Here is a 17,594-nt window from a genome sequence, read left to right on the forward strand (position 1 = left end):
AGGCAGGAGGAGAAGCGGATGACAGAGGATGAGGAGGTTGGATGGCATCACCAGTTCAATGGACATGAGTTTGAGCAAGTTCTGGGAGATGGTGAAGGACAGGGAAGCTTGGCATGCTTGCAGTCCATGGGGTTGCAAAGAGTCGGACATGACTGAGTGACTGAACAATCACAGATGAGGAAAGCTGGGTCCAGAGAGGGAAAGTCACTTGTCAAGACAACAGAGCAATTGGTGCATAGGGCTGGGGAGGCGTGGCTTCTGTTATTTTCAAGTCTAGGGTACAGATGAGATCAGAGGCTTTGGGAATAGAGGTCAGGAAGTCAACAGAAGGGGGGATGTTGGCCCCCACCAATCCCTTACTTCTACCTGGGGGTTCTGCTGCCCCTGGGGGTCCTTGGAGAAATGACGCCCCCTCCCCACATAGCATAGCAGGAGTGGTGTGTTTCCCTACCTTTTCTTAGAGGTTCCTGGGAGAGCAGCATTCCAGGCTCCAGGGAGGTAGGAAGCCGGAGGAGAAAAGGGAAACACAGCCAAGGGCGGGGCCTCATGAGCCCTCCTGGGAGCCAGGCCTGCTTTCACCAAGATTCAAATCCTTCAGTCTGCACTTGACTGGCTGTGGTGGTACCTCTCCAGCCTCATCTTCCCCATCTGTACAATGGGTACCTCCCTCACCCCCGCCGCCCCATCTTTCAGCACTGAGGTGTGAGAAGGGGGCCTGGAGTCTCCCACAAATAGCAACAGGAGCCTCTGGAGGGACGGCAGTGGTTGTAGTGAGAAGTAATAATAATGGCCCTTCTCCTCTGTGTAACATTAATAAGCAACACTATTCCATGAGCTGCCAGCGAGCACTTTGCAGTGCCCATTCCTTTACTCCTGAGTGACCTCAGGAAGCGGTGCTGCTTCTATTTCTGCCTTCCTGCCTCACAGGGGAGGCAAAGGAGGCCCAGAGAGGTTCAGTAACTTACTAGAGGTCACACAGCACTATGTGAACATTGGCAGTCTGTCCCATGCCTTTGCTCTCAACCACCTGGTCCCAGCATCCTTCTGTTTGTTTGGTTTTTTTTTTTTTCCTTCTAAACTTATTTTTCGGAACAAAATCTTTTCACTTGCTCTGATTTATGTTTGGTGTCATTAAATGATCCCCTTGAATTTTGAGTTCCTGGCTCTATTTTAAGAATCAGCCCCCAGGGAATCACAGCCCCTGAGGGGGCAGGCACAGGTGGCCATGGCTTGTCCTGGCTTGTGCAGGTTCGCCTCCATGGATACTGGCAGGCTCTCTGACACCCATAGGGTCACACCTAACCCCGCAGCCCACCTCAGCTTAGTTCACCCCCAGCCTTTCCCCGTCTGACCCCTGTGCCTGGACATCCTCCCAACATGCATACAGCTGTCCCCTGACACTGGGGTCTCAGCTCAAATGCCACCTCCCCAGGAAGACCTCCCAGACTAGCCAATCTTTGGTATCCTACCACTCCTCTGCTTTTTTTATTAGGTTTTACTCATGGCATCCAAAACCATCTTCAATTGCCCTGTTTAATCATCAGTTTGTGAGTTTCTGATCTTTCCTCTTGGGTGTGAAGGCTAGTCGGAGCTGTCTCTCTGGGTACTTTGCTGATTGGTCCTTCAATCAGCCTCCCTTCCAGGCTTTTGCACATGCTGTACCCCCTGGCAAACTCCTATTCATCCTTCACAGCCCCAGGGGCACTTTCTCTTCCTTCAGGAAATAAGTCCTCAACACACCCGCAAGACACATACATTTCTTGCCTCTGATTATTGAGGCGTGGGAGGTTCCAGTCCACCTGTCTCCCCTATACCTTTGAGTCTGGGGATTCCTGGTACGCAGGGTTGGGGGCCCTGGGACCCCATCATTGTCCCCACAGGACCGTGTGGGAGGAAGTTTGAGGAATGCACTAATGGTAGAATAAAAGGCTGATTTTGACAGGAACTCCACCAGGTTCTCTGGGAGATAGTGGAGGACAGAGGAGCCTGATGTGCTGCAGTCCATAGGGTCGCAAAGACTAAGACACGACTTAGCGACAACCACCACCACCTGCAAATCCGTCCAGAGTTCCTAGCCTCCTCAGCCCCGCCCCCCTCCAGGTGAGCTCCGAGAGGCGGCCCCGGGCCTACATCCCCGCCCCTTGCCACGCGCGGGACAGAAACACCGGAGACGAAAGGCCTCCAGAGGGGACTGGGCTTACCGAGTCACACCGGCCGGGGCACATGGTTGCCAGGCTGCAGATCGCTCTGCCCCTCCCCGCCCCCACCTCTGGGAACCACAGCGGGGGTCGGAGTGGGGGAGGGAAGGGGAGGGGACCACAAATACTCGAGTTGAGGACGGGATTTTGGGAGCTGCTGCTTGCAGCCGGGAAGGAGAAAGAGCTTCACAGCCCTAGAGCCTCGGGTGGTCTGGCCGGGGGCCAGCCACAGATCTCCCAAGCCTGTTCACCTGTTTATGCCTCTGGGACTCGACCTGAGACGCAGAAGGGTGGGTGTGACAAAGTCGGTTCAAGCTCCAACACTAGAGAACGAAGCACGCCCCCCTCACCACAGAGCCACGGGGATTCCCTGCCCCAGCCCCGATCCGCCTGCCCGATGCAACAAAACAGGGCTCTCAAGCCAGATCGCCCAAGTCAACGACTCTGTATACAGTAGGCACTCAGGAAATGGTGATCCCCTCTTCCACAGCCTCACTGCCTTCGCCACAGCCGTTCCAGCCCACAAAGTCCCTGCCTACTGTCCCACCATTAGTGCTCAAGCTCAACTCGGCCCATCCCCCTGGGAAACTGCACACCTACTATGTACCAGGAGCATTTCCCCTCCTCTCCTAGGGTCCTCCCCACGCCCTTCTATAAAGTGACCATCACCCACTTTATAGACGAGGTTCTCAGAGGCGTGGACTCACTGGCTGGCTCAAAGTTACACAGAAAAATCGGGATTCGAACACCGGTCTCTCTACTAAGGGACTTCTCAAGTGGCGCTGGTGGTAAACAACCCGACTGCCTATACATGAGACGTGAGAGACGCGGGTTCCATCCCTGGGTCGGAAAGATCCCCTGGAGAAGAGCATGGGACAGAGGAGTCTGGCGGGCTACAGTCCATTGGGTTGCAAACAGTCATACACGACTGAAGTGACTTAGTACACACGCGAACGCTATCTGTTAAGGGAGGCAGACCCGGGGCAGAGGGAGCCCCGGGAGGCAGCGTTGGAGGCCAGTGGGCGCGGACACTCTCCCCGTGCTAGCCTCCACATTCTCCTGGGCCTCAGTTTCCCCATCTGTTACCTGGGCAGGGGGTGATCTGGAGTCCCGGGGTCCCGGCACCAGCCCCGACCCCACCTCGGTCCCCTCCCCCTCCGGCCCTCCGCGGGCTACTCGCCTGGAATCTCACCGCCATAGCCCACCCTGGGGGCTGTCCAGCGCCTCTGGCTCAGGGCGGGGGGCCTAGAAGCAGTCAAAACTGGACCCCACCCTGGCGTGAGGGAGGAGGCTGGGGAGGGTCGCGGCGAAGCAGGTGTCCAGCACTTGCCCCGCTCCAGCCCGCTCCGCCGCCAGGGCTGCACCTGCACCTCTTCCTCCTCTGAGTCCCCTCCCGGCCCCGCCTCTGTTCCGACACGCCTCCCGGACGCCGCCGAGGCCGCCTTCGTTCCCACCACCCCCGCCCCTCCCAACACAGGATCCAGGCCCTGGGATGGGAATTCCAGGCCGAGTTTTCCACCCAGCTGCGCACTAGCCGGCGGCCGGGTTGGAGACCCGCCAGGAGTGGCTGCAAGGAAGACAAGGCAGGGATTAAGGCCGCGTTTGGAACGGAGCCGGGGCTGTGGAAGGTTTTCCATCCAGGAAAACCTCTGCGTGTTGAGATTCTGCAGAGAGACGTGTTATGATTAGGAGCTAGCCAAGGGTCAGAGACGTCCGGAGAGTATGGCTGGTCTTTCTCGGTCACCTCATCTTCAGCAAGTTCACCCTATTTTATTTCTTTCATTTATGGGAGTTTATTTTAGAGAGGAAACTGAGGCCCAGAGAAGCCTGGGGTGGGGTGAGGGGTATGGACTTTCTGAAGGTGTAGGCTGATAGGAGACTTCCCTTTTGATGTCCCCTACAGTGGAGGATCCAGAAGGTGCACAGCCGTCACCTCTGGGTCTGGCCAGAATCCAGTGTCATCATCCTGTCTTCACACCTAGCCCTGGGCTGGGTCCCCAGCTGGGGAGGGCAGGCAGGAAATTCTTTAAGATTCTTGGAGTAAAGGTCATGCTTCCTTCTCCACCCCCTGCCTCACCCTTAAGGGACCCGTCTGGGAATAACTGGACCAGAGGAGGAAACCCTCTAAGGGTGTGGAAGGGAGAAAGTCACCTGGGTGGGTGGAGCCACCATTGGCTCTACCCTCACATTCCTTCTTGTTTAAAAAATATAGACCCTGAGGCCCAACTGTTTCCTTGCCCCACCCAGCTCAAGGTTGAAGGGGCAAATCTGGGCATAGACACCCCTTCCCAGCCTCACCCAGCCAAGATTGGGCTGAGAGAAGCTCCAGATTGTGGGAAGAGGGAGGCAGAGGGGAAAATTAGGGATCAGGGAAGGCTTCCTGGAAGAGGGGGCATTGCCACTGGGGTTTAGAAGGTTGGATATTGCTGTTGCTGTTCAGTCACTAAGTTGTGTCCAACTCTTTGCCACACCATGGAGTGCAGCATGCCAGGCTTCCCTGTCCTTCACCATCTCCCTGAGTTTGCTCAAACTCACGTCCATTGAGTTGATGATGCTATCCATTCATCTCTTCCTCTGTCATCCCCTTCTCCTCTTGCCCTCAGTCTTTCCCAACATCTTTTCCAACCAATCAGCTCTTCTCATCAGGTGGCCAAAGTACTGAAGCTTCGGCTTCAGCAACAGACCTTCCATTGAATATTAGGGGTTGATTTCCTTCAGGACTGACAGATTTGATCTCCTTGCAGTCCAAGGGACTCCCCAGGGTCTTCTCTGGCACTACAGTTTGAAAGCATCAATTTGCGATCAACTTTCTTTATGGTCCAACTCTCACCTCCATACATGTCTACTGGAAAAATCATAGCTTTGACTATACAGACCTTTGTTGGCAAAGTGATATCTCTGCTTTTTGATACACTGTCTATGCTTATCATAGCTTTTCTTCCAAGGATAAAGTGTCTTTTAATTTCACGGCTGCAGTTACTGTCTGCAGTAATTTTCAATCCAAGAAAATAAAGTCCATCACTGTTTCCATATCTATTTGCCATGAAGTGATGGGACCAGATGCCATTATCTTAGTTTTTTGAATGTTAAGTTTTAAGCCAGCTTTTTCATTCTTCTTTTTCACTTTCATCAAGAGGCTCTTTAGTTCCTCTTCGATTTCTGCCATAAGGGTGGAGTCATCTGCCTATCAGAGGTTGTTGCTATTTCTCTTGGCAATCTCAGTTTCAGCTTGTGATTCATCCAGCCCAGCCAGAAGGTTGGATAAGAATTTGCCAAATGTGCAAGAAGATAATCAAAATCTTTTGAGGCGCCCAAGGTTGATGTCTCACCTCTACCCAAAACACTAGTCTAGAGATCCCAGTTAGCCAGAATTTACCCCTTAAGGGTGCCCAAAAGCTTCTAAGGCAATAACCCTTTGCCAGAGCCCCTTTCTAAGGACCTATTTGGACACTCATAAGTAAATAAATCAGTGTTAGTTGCTCAGTCGGGTCTGACTCTTTGCGACCCCATGGACTGTAGCCCGCCAGGCTACTCTGGCCATGGAATTCTCCAGGCAACAATGGAGTGGGTAGCCTTTCCCTTCCCCAGGAGATCTCGACCCAGGGATCAAATCCAGGTGTCCTACATTGCAGGCAGGTTCTTTACCATCTTAGCCAACTTCAGTCTTTTCCAATGTGACCTTGGGCCACCAGCAGGTGACCTTGGGCCAAACACAAAATGATTTTAGGTAGAAGAAAGTCAACCATTTTTTAAAAAATAGATGTATATTTGTTTTAATGAGTTACAGGAAAAAACATAAATAAATTCTCCACTGCCACATATATATAGTAATTTGCGGTTGCGATTACTGGGGAGGAGTTACTGATTGGGATGTAGGTCTGGCAAAATCAGACAAGTAGGCTGTCTCATTCTTAAGAGGGTTAGCTTTGCTGCAACCACTGTTACACATGCCCATTTGCAGCTGAGAAAACTGAGACCAGATATGTCAAGTAGCGGGCCCAACTAGAAGAGCTGGATTGGCTCTGTTTGGTGCCATACCCCTCACTCTGTGTGCAGGGTGATTTACCCCTCACTCCCCCTCAAAACTCCACTTTAATATCTGAAGACATTTTTACTAGATACTGTTGGCATTGAGTGGGCTTCCCAGGTGATTTCGTGGTAAAAAATCCACCTGGCAATGCAGGAGACCAGGGTTCCATCCCTGGGTCAGGAAGATCCCTTGGAGGAGGAAATCGCAACCCACTCCAGTATTCTTGCCTGTAGAATCCCAAGGACAGAGGGAGCCTGACCCACTACAGTCCATGGGGTTGCAAAGAGTTGGACACAACTGAGCATGCACGCACTCCTGTTGGCATGGAGTGGACAGAGGCCAGGGATGCTGCTCACCACCCAGGACAGCCCAGGACAGCCCCACCCCAGAGAACCACCCAGCTCCAAGAGTCAATAGTGCTGAGGTAGAGAAACCCCACTTTAAAGTCCTCTAAGGGGGATAACCACCCCAAGATATGTGGTCTTCCTTCAGCCACCTCACATGCTTCTTTCCCTGCTCAAGAACACTCAACGGCTCCCCGGTATCCATCAGATAATCTGTACTCAAATTCAGGGCTTTGGAGAAGGATGCATCCAGTGCTGCCTCACAGAGGTAGGGTCATTCATGCATTCATTTTATCACCTATTCAGTCGTTCATGCAAAAAAATATTTCAAACCCTTGTTATGCACCAAGTGAAGGAGGAAGTGAGGGGGTAAGGAATTCCCGCCTGGAATTGCAGTGCTGATTACCACCAGGAGGAGGCAGTGTGCACATGGCCTGAAGTGATGTTGTGGGAGGGGAGGATACTAGGAACCTGAGGGATGACCTTTCTCTGCCCCTTCTGAGCCCTCGAGGGGGAAACTCAGCTCAAAAGGGGTGGGGACAGGGCTGAGGTCCCCCTGAGTGGTGGCCACCAGGAAGGGTGGGAACCTGGAGGGAGGGAGTGGTGGTCAATCACGCCTGAGGCTTAAAGACTCCCTGGTGGAGGCTGCTTTGCTGGGCTGCAGGAGGCGGAGATCTTATTTGTGGTCAAACAGGTCTGACCAGAACCCAAGAATGAAGCTGCTCAGCCACCTGGCCAGGCGCTGGCTCTTTCAATTACTGAGTGCCCACTGTGTACACCCAGCTCTGACGCAGGCCCTGCCCTAAAGAAGGCTGAGCACCCGAAGAATTGATGCTTTTGAATTGTGGCATTGGAAAAGACTCTTGGGAGTCCCTTGGACAGCATGGGGACCAAGCCAATCAATTCTAAAGGAAATCAACCCTGAATATTCATTGGGAGGACTGATGTTGAAGCTCCAATACTTTGGCCATCTGATGCAGAGAGCCGACTTGTTGGAAAAGACCCTGATGCTGGGAAAGATTGAGGGCAGGAAGAGGAGCGTATGAGATAGTTGGATGGCATCATTGACTCAGTAGACATGAGTTTGAGCTAATTCTAGGAGATAGTGAAGGACAGGGAAGCCTGGCGTGCTGCAGTCCATGGGGTCACAAAGAGTTGGACACAACCGATCATCCAACAAAAGGAAGCCCAGGGCCCTTGGGGAAGATAGACAATGAAATAATCTTCAGGTAGCAGAAATAAAATGTCCAATCTAGATTTCTGAGAGCACCTGCACAGAGACACAGCTGGTCTGGGGACTCCTGGAGGGCTTCTCTGAGGAGGTGTTACTGAGATTAATAGGAGTGACCTAAGTGAGAGGGATCTGGGAGGAGGTAACAGCTAGACCTGAAGGAGGTAAGGGAGGCACCATGGGAGAGTTGAGTGGACTGCCAGTGCAAAGGCCCTGGGGCAGTACTGGGCCTAGAGTGTTGGAGGAACAGCGAGGAAAACGAGGAAAACGTTATGGCTGGAGCAGAGTGAGTGAGGGAGAGAGGAGGAGAGGAGGGCTGGGAGGAGATAAGGGCTTCTGGCCCCAGGGAGGTGGGACCCAGGAGGGCTATGGGCAGATGAATGGCCAGGGCCTGATTCAGGGGCCCACTGCTAGAATAACAGACAGAGTGGTGGGGGCAGAAGCTAGGCAAGCTGTGAGCCCAAACCCAGAGGCCCTGCAAAAAAAAATGTTTCAAATCAAGTTTTATTTGGGGGGAATTCCCTAGGGGTCAAGTGATTAGGACTCTGCGCTTTCACTGCCCGAGGGCCCAGGTTCGATCCCTGGTCAGGGAAATAAGATTCCACAAGCTGCGATGCCAAAAAGAACCAAGACATTTTATTTTGGAACTTTTTATTTATTTTATTTATTTAATTTTGGCCGTGCCGCTAGTGGAATCTTAGTTCCCCGACCAGGGATTGAACCCAGGTCCTCGGACAATGAAAGAGCGGAGGCCTAACCACTAGACCAACAGGGAACTTCCTGGCCTGTTTTTAAACTGACAGAAAAGTTGTAGATGAAATTCAGAGAGGCCCCCTATGCTCCTCACCCAGTTTCTCCAAACACCATTTAAGATGACCACGATGTACCTGCCAAAACTAAGAAACCACAGTCTCATCACTGCTAACTACACTCCAGGCTGCGTTCAGGTTTTACTGCACCAGGACCCCGTTTAGCATCTCACAGTGCATCCGGTCCTCACATCTCCTCGGGCTCCACTCCCCCGTGTGCCATGGACCTCTCCAGCCTGGAGGAGACCAGGCAGCGGCTTTGTATACTACTCCTCATTTGGGAATTGTCCAGTGCCTGGACTGGGGTTGTGGGTTCAGGCAGAGGGCATGGGACGAAGGGCAGATTCTGGGGTGCGGCTGGCTTGTGTATGCTCACAGCACTGAGGTGTGTCCCAGCAGTTGGCACCGTGAGGGCGCTGGAGCACGTTAGGGAGAGCACTTTGATGTTGGAAGGAGAGGGGTGAAGACCCTTCTGGGGGCAGCCGTAGGGGGCCTCACAGAGTGTGTTCCCCGTATCGCCTGCCTCCTGAGTGGGAGGAGGCCCACCGCAGGGGGCAGAGCAGTGCCTGTTGAGAATCCCAGCCTCTCTGCTTCCAGCCTCAGTTTTCTCATCTGTATAATGGGGCCTGCTTCTGCCTTTGAGCGCTATGATTGGGAAGGTCCACAGACTAAAGCAGCTGGCACCCAGCAGGTGCACTGAAAGGTTTGCCCGGGTGCTCTCTGTGGCTCCATCCCAACTTGAGTCAGGAGGAGGGAAATAAGCCCCTAGTAGGAAAAAGTGAAGTGAATTATGGTGTCCCCCAGGGCTGGACAGGGACCGCCCACAGAAATGTCAACTTCGAGGTTTCATCCTTTGGTACAATGGCCTCGGGAAGCACCCACACCCCTGATACCTGCATCCCTATCTCCAGTCTGGCTTCTGCAGCTGTGCCCCCGCCAGCTCCCCCCCACCCACGTCCCATGAAAGGTTCCTCGTGACCCCCAGTTTGCTAGGGGTCTTATCTGCTTTGTGACTGGGCCAGCCACAGCTGGAATCTGTCCTTCTAAAATGTACAGTACTCGTCTTTCTACTCTGCTCAGAATCTTAGGTGGTTCCCCATGAGCTATTCATTCCTTTATGGAGCACCTACTGCATACCAGGCACTATAATAGGAACTCAGGACACTGCAGAGGTGAGCTCACAGACTTTCAGAGCAGACATGCAACTAACAGTCTGAGGGACTTCGCTGCATGTCCAGTGGTTAAGGCTCTGAACTTCCACTGTAGAGGATGTGGGTTTGAGCCCTGGGCAGGGAACTAATACCCCACATGTTGTGTGTCTCGACCAAAATAAATAAATAAACAGAACAGTGTCAGCAATTAGTGTGTGGCTAAAAAGCTGTGGCTTTAGCTCAAGAACATTCCATAGTTCCCTAGCCTTTGGTCAGGATATTTATTGAGTATTTGATCAATGCCAGGCTCCGGGCACTCTTCTTAGTTATCTGTGCTTCTTATGGTCTTCAAATTATTTTACATCCCTGTAAATTACAGGAATGGCTTCCCTGATGGCTCAGTGGTAAAGAGCCTGCCTGCCAATGCAGGAGACTCCGATTCGATCCCTGGGTCAGGAAGATCCCCTGGAAGAGGAAATGACAACCCACTCCAGTATTCCCGCCTGGGAAATCCCATGGACAGAGGAGCCTGGTGGGCTACTGTCCCTGGGATTGCAAAAGCATCAAACACGACTTAACAACTTCACAGCAACAACAAAGTTACAGGAAACTGGTAACATTGCAAGCTATTCTTGTCCACAGACATATAAATGAATTTTGTCCTGCGGAGACTATTGATTGTTGTCCTGTGGTTATTGACCGGTTTTATAACTATTTGTTATTTCATTTCAGCCTTGATTGCCTGTATGTGTTCTTTGTTAATAGGCTCTCCTTTAAACAAGCTGTAAGATCTTATTAGTTCCCATATTAATGAATGAGTTAAGTAAACTCATAAAGCACCTGTTTGTTTTATTTTTAAATATTTATTTTTATTTGTTTATTTGGCTGCACCAGGTCTTAGCTGCAGCATGTGGGATCTAGTTTACTGACCAGGGAGCGAACCCAGACCCTCTGCATCAAGAGCATGGACTCTTAGCCACTGGACCACCAGGGAAGGCCTTGTTTGGTTTATATTACAGTATAGTCATGCTTTTATATTTTTTTGAAAAAAAAATCCCTTACCTCCATTACACTGAAAGCCTTCACTCTAGCGTCCAAGGCTCCTCCCTCAAGAAATTTCCACCTATTCCCTCTTACCCGTTAACATCTTTAAGTCCCAGAACATTCTTCCCACTTTTCTTCCTAATCACCCTGAACCCTGTCTTTCATATGTCAGCAAATGTTCTTACTTCTCCCAAAATGTGTCCAGAATCCTCCCACTTCTTTCTCCTTCTGAGCCTCCACCTGGTTCACCCCACCCTCGCCCACCTGGACCAGCAGAGTCCACTCCTCCAGGTCCCTGGTTCCACCCTCACCCTCCACAGTCTGTCCTCCCTGAAGCAGCCACCAGATGGCAACCGTGAGCGCCAGAGTCAGGCCCCACCCCTCCTCTGCTCACAGCTCTCCAGGTCTCCCACCTCCCTAAGCCTGAAAGCTAGTGTCCTTCCGGAGGTTCACAACGTCCTGCAGGACCTGTCCTGTCCCCTCCAGGCCTTCCCCTTGTCTCCTTCTCTCCCCTCTGTTCATACACAGAGGGCTCCCAGCTGTTCTACCAGGCACAATCCTGCCCCAGGGCCTTTGCACAGGCTGCCCTTTGCCCTTGGAATGCCCCTCCCCCAACCACTCACTTCATTCAAGTCTCTGCTCAAATGTCCCCTTCTCAATGAGCTCACGAAATTACAAGACGTCTATTCCTTGGAAGAAAAGCTATGACAAACCTAGACAATGTATTAAAAGCAGAGATATTACTTTGTCACCCTGAGCCGACAAAGCTATGGTTTTTCCAATAGTCATGTATGGATGTGAGAGTTGAACCATGAAGAAGGCTGAGCACTGAAGAACTGATGCTTTCAAATTGTGATGTTGGAGACAACTCTTGAGTCCCTTGGACTGCAAAGAGATCCAAACAGTCAATCCTAAAGGAAATCAACTCTGAATATTCATTGGAGGGACTGATGCTGAAGCTGAACTTCCAATACTCCGGCCACCTGATGTGAAGAACTGACTCATTGGAAAAGACCCTGGTGCTGGGAAAGGTTGAAAGCAGGAGGAGAATGGGGCAACAGAAGATGAGATGGTTGGATGGCAACGCTAACTCAATGGATATAAGTTTGAGCAAGCTTCAGGAGATAGTGAAGGACAGGGAAGCCTGGCATGCTGTCAGACGCCCATGGGGTCACAAAGAGTCGGACATAATGGAGCAACTGAAAAGCAATGAGTTCTCCCCTGATCTTTCTACTTAATTGTGAAATACCTCCCTGCCTGTTTTACTCCTATCCCTGCAACCCACTCCAGTACTCTTGCCTGGAGAATCCCAGGGACGGCGGAGCCTGGTGGGCTGCCGTCTCTGGGGTCGCACAGAGTCGGACACAACTGAAGTGACTTAGCAGCAGCAGCAGCAGCAGCTGTACCTCTTTCACTTTTTTCTTTTTTTTTCTTTTTTCTGTAAGACTGAACATCTTCTAACCCAGGATATAGTTTACTTCCTTATTATCTCTTGTTTCTTGTCTGTCTTCCTCCACCAGAACACAAGCCCCACAAGAGTAGGGATCTTTGTTTCTCTTGATTGCTCCCTGAATCCCCAAGGCCTGGACCAGCATTCGGCACGTAGTACTAGGTGCTCCGTAAATGCAGGTTCATTCCCTGGAGAGCACCTCCTCCCAGGCATGATCCCGGCTAACCTCAGCCCATTCCAAAGGGTGTCAGGCTCCGCCCTGAGCAAACACAGCTTCCCTGGCACCAGGCCAGACCCGAGGAGGAAGAACAGGAACCCAGACTCCCGCAGTGGACTTTCCCCAGAACCGGGGCCACAAGGAAGCCCTGAGCCAGGGAGGCAGGACTCTAACAAGATGCTGGAACTGGGGTATTGGCTGGGGGTGGGGGCTTAGGCAGCCCCCACACCTCCCCGACTCTCCGCATTTTCACTCCTACCAGGCTGACAGCTCTACTTTCCTGTGCAGCCCAGGGCAGGTGGCTGCCCCTCTCTGAGCCTGGATTTGACCTCTGCAAAACAGGAAGGCAGTTACCCCTGGTTTGGCATTCTGATTTGAGGGGGCGCAGTTTACCCTGCCCCTTGCATGATTGGGAATCTATTATGTGCTCTAGCATATGCTATTCTCAGCAGCCCTGCGACTTGCTGTCTCTAATTATACCCATTTCACAGAGTGGAAAACTGAAGTCAGATCTCTCTGACTCCATGGGTTTTTCTTTCTCCAAACCCCAGTTGAGGTATATTCCCTCCTAACTCCTCAGACCCTGAATCTTAGCATCTGTTTCCCAGGAGTAACTCCAAACACCAGTCACCACTCCCTGCCCCCACAACCACATACCCTGCAACTGGGACGCTCACGCATTCTGAGCCCCAGAGGGCCCTCTTCATCTCGGACAAAGAGCTTTGAGGTGCAATCAGACACTTGGTTGGCTAGGACTCGCTCTTTGTCCTGCACTTTTTGGGAGAAAATGACCCAGAAAAGCTCTTGCCACCGGATTCCTGTCTTCTTGGGGGTCTAATCTTCCTTTGCCTGGAAACCATCCTGGCTTCTTGCCCACAGTCCACTCTGCAGACTCTTGTGGCCATCATCCACCCACTCATTGCTTCATTTCTCCGTAGGGAGATTTCACCCAGAGAAGAAATAAGAGATAAGGAGATAAGCCCTCCTCCCCCAGGACCCTTGTCGCCCCTAGCTCCAGCAGCAGGAGTGGAGGGAGACGAGATGCAACTGTCTGAAAACTTGGGGGCCCCTTAAGAAGTTCCAGGAGGTCCAGATACCAACCAGGTGCCAATTTGTCTCACCTGCCACCTCCCCGTCAGCCTCCCCTCCTCAGTTTGGGGGATCAGAGGCCAGCTGGTACCCCCTCAGCCTCCCTGAAAGAGCTTGGGCTAACAATGACCCTCTGAAGTCTGTGGCTGTGGCGTCCTGGGCGGGCTGCCAGGGGCAGTAACTGCTGGCCAGATAATCCCTTAGAAACTATGTCAAATGCCCACACAGGAGTGTCGGTTTCCTGCTTTCCCGGGAGCCTGGTGGTGGGGGGAGGTGGCAGGGGGCCCGGGACCTCGTGGTGGGGAGCCCCATCTGGACAGTACCTTTGGGGTGGTAGGCCAATAGGGGTGGGGGACTCACCTGTCTAGGAGGCTGGGTGGCCTCTGGGCAGGCAGCAGCAGTCAGGGCCTGGATGTCTGCCTGGCATCGGGGGCAGGAAGGGGACCCGAGCTTGGGCTCCGGCCTGCCCACTTGTTTGCCCAGCTCTTCCTCCTGTGGTGGCCACAGACTGGCCCGTCCCGTGCCAGGTGGAACCAGCAGGGCGACAGCCACAGGCCGGCTGGCGAGAGTGAGAGAGGCCTGGTTGGGTGTGTGGTTCTGTCGCAAGGTGCACTCACGTGGGAGCCGCTGGCCTTAACCCCTGCCCGCCCAGAGGCCAGGGATGCCAGTCCCATCCCGCTTGCACTGGCTACCGCCAAGCCCTTGGCATCAGCAAGAGATGGGCCCACGTGGCAGGTGGAAGACATCGGTGGAATAAATTCAGAACTGAGTGAATGAATGGTGCGTCCCCGCCCGCCCCCACCCCACCCCGCCATCGCTCCGCCTGCCTTCCTCAAGGCCCCGTCTCGCACCTGGGGGTAGGACTGCTCCTTTCCTTCCTGAGGATCTGAGCACAAAATCTGCTTCCCTACCCCCACATGAGTGGCAAGATCCCTACTCTGAGAATTTTCTATCACTTCCCAGCTGGGCAGCTTTGGGCCAGTCACCCAGGCCCCCTGTTTCCTCTTCTCAAAAAATGGGAACAGAGACTTCCCTGGCAGTTCAGTGGTTAAGACTGTGCTCCCAATAGAGGGAGTCATGGGTTCAATCTCTGGTCAGGGAACTAGAATCCCAGGTGCCACGCCTTGCAGCCAAAACAAAAAAATCAACCCCCCCCCCCCAAAAAGAAACAACATAAAACATTGTATAGCAACTATACTCCAATAAAAACAAACAAGCACAAAATGTTTAAAAACGGAAACAACACTGGTGTCTGCTCCTAGGGTTGTTTCCTTGAGTAACTGAATGAATGTTGGTCCATAAAGTGCTCAGAGCTTTGCGGGCGCACAGTAGGGCAGCACTTTCTAATCTCTACCCACAGGTGGCTGGGCTGAATGAATGAGAGGTGGGAGAGATACACACAGGATTTGGAAGAGCCGTTCTGCAGGAAAGAACCTAAAATAGTTCATTAGTTTTACACATCGATTCCCTGTAGAGATGACAATGGTTCTGAATGTATTGGGTTAAATGAAATATATTCTTAAAAGTAACGTCACCTACTTGTTTTACTTTTATTTATTTATTTTTGGACATGCCCCATGGTATGTTGGATCTTAGTTCTCTGACCACGGGATGAAGCCCACAGCCCCTACATTGGAAATGTAGAGTCTTAACCACTGAACCACCAGGGAAGTCCATGGTTTTTTAAATTTCTTAAGAATGTGGCTGCTAGAAAACTTTAAATGACATTTAAAATTTTACATTGCCTTGTAGCTCTACTGGAAAACACTGGGATAAGTGCTCAGTGACTAAACAACAACAAAAAACACACACATCAACTGTGGAGGCTTTTTTGATCACATTCTCTCGCTGCTGTACAATATCTCTATTATTTTCAAAGTATTTGTTAGCAGCTAAAATGCCTTGTGTATTGTCTGCTTGTTTATCTGTTTCTCCTAGATGTCTCTCTCTCTCTCTCTCTTTTTTTTTCTTTATGGCCACACACGTAGCTTGTGAGATTTTAGTTCCCTGACCAGGGATCAAACCTTGACCCTCGGCAGTGTGAGCACTGTGTCCTAACCACTGGACCACCAGGAAGTTCCCTTAGATGGTTCCTCTCTGAGGTAGGAATTTGGTCTTGCTTATTCGCGTGTCCTTGTGGCATAGAACAGTGCTTGGTACACAGCAGGTGTCCAGTAAATATTTGTGAAGTGAATGAATGAATGAATGGAAGGAATATGGGGAAGTCTGGGGATTCATTAAGTCCCTTTTACCCGCAGGATTAATGCTGAAGCTGAAGCTCCAATACTTTGGGCACCTGATGAGAAGAGCCAGCTCACTGGAAAAGACCCTGATGGAAAGACTCATTGGAAAGATTGAAGGCAGGAGGAGAAGGGGACGACAGGATGAGATGGTTGGATGGCATCACCGACTCAACAGACATAAGTCTGAGCAAACTCCGGGAGTTGGTGATGGACAGTTTGCATGCAGTCCATGGAGTTGCAGAGTCCGACGCCATTGAGCGACTGAACAACCTGCAGGACCCAGTACTGCCGGTAATAACCTCGAAGGCCACCAGGGGGCGCCCGAAACCAAGCTACCAATTCCAGTCGCGGCAGCTTTGGTTTCCCATCCTGCAAAATGGGAATTTTGTGCAGGGACACGGGAGGATGAATTCTGAGGAGCAAAAGCCGCTGCCCCATCCCGATCCTGGCCCCTCCTCTGCACTTCCAGTTGTCTGAGTCAGTGGTTCTCAAACTCTATCAGGCATCCGAAACGCCTTGAGAGGCTCAGAGAAAGATTATGAGTCCCCGCACCCCGAGTTTTTGATGCAGGAGCCCTGGGGTGCGGGCGGCCCGAGAACCTGCATTTCTAGCAAGCTCCTGGTGGATGCTGATGGGGGCAGGTCCGGGCACCTCGTTTTGAGAACCATGGATATAAATCTTTTCTCAAGGCAGATTAAAAATGAATCAGAACCAAAGAACTCCTCTTGGAGCCTTTTAGAAAAATGGTGGCAAAATACACAAAGCATAGTATTCACTCGCACAGCTTGGCTGCATTCAGTACCTTCACATTGTTGTGCAACCATCCTCACCATCATCTCCAGAACTTTCTCAGCTTCCCAAACGGAAGCTCTGTGTCGATGAAACACTGACTCCTCACCCCTTCCCCACCATCTACTTCCTGTCCTTGTGGATCTGACTCCTCCAGAGACCTCAGGTGAGTGGAATCAGACACTATTTGTCCTGTGTCTGGCTTCTCTCACTGAGCATCGTGTCCTCAAGGTTCATCCATGTGGCAGAACCTCCTTAAAAAGTCAGAATCTCCTTTTTAAGGCGGAATCATATTCCAGCGTATGGGTAGACCACATAGGTGTATCCATCATCTGTTGATCCCCTCCCCTCTGAGTTGGCTCATTTCTAACAGCTAAGCTGGGGGATCCCTCCACCTGATCCTGGGTCCTGTTTCTATGTCTTTCCTTTTCTTCATTTGTCTCCTTGTTTTGATAGAGAATATTTTAGAAGCATCTTCCTGAGCCCTGGGTCTGACTGAAGGCTGCTCTGTCTCGCTGTTTCCCCTTCATCCCATCACCCAGCTCCCCAAAGCCCAGTCTTAGCCTCCCGCTGACCTCGCCAGCAACATGACAGTGAAGAGAAAGGTCACGTGTCTGGAGTTGGACAGGCCTGGGTGAAAACATCCCAGCTCCGACCACACCACCTGTGTCCTCGACTCCCCCACCTGCCTCCGAGCAGAAATCATTAATAATGAATAAAACTACTAATAGCAACATTTATTATCCCCCAAACCATGACTTCAGAATAAATAACTGCCTGACGATAGCACTGGTGAGCTCACCACTGCACTTTAATAATATTATCATTCTTAACACAATATGAAAAGAGGCTGCTTTACGACGAGGTATTTTGTGTAATTCCAAACACGTGGCTTCAGCTCTCTGGATTCCTGTTTCCTCATGTGTGAAATGGGGATGATAATAGTTTCCATCTGGTTGATCAACATTATCAAGTATTTATTGTCTTCTAGGTCTAATG

At 51.5% G+C, this 17,594-nt stretch overlaps 1 protein-coding gene across 2 annotated transcripts in view; it reads right to left on the bottom strand.

Moving 5' to 3' along the window:
• Nucleotides 1–14,117, bottom strand: part of TJP3 (tight junction protein 3) — a 30,191-nt gene extending 16,074 nt beyond the window's left edge. For both annotated transcript variants that reach the window (XM_065918040.1, XM_065918042.1), the window contains exon 1: nucleotides 13,924–14,117. The gene's annotated coding sequence lies outside the window, so the exon portion shown is untranslated. The remainder of the gene's footprint in view (nucleotides 1–13,923) is intronic.
• Between the last annotated feature and the right edge of the window lie 3,477 nt (nucleotides 14,118–17,594).

Source organism: Muntiacus reevesi, chromosome 1, assembly GCF_963930625.1.
Source record: "Muntiacus reevesi chromosome 1, mMunRee1.1, whole genome shotgun sequence".
Taxonomy (NCBI): domain Eukaryota; kingdom Metazoa; phylum Chordata; class Mammalia; order Artiodactyla; family Cervidae; genus Muntiacus; species Muntiacus reevesi.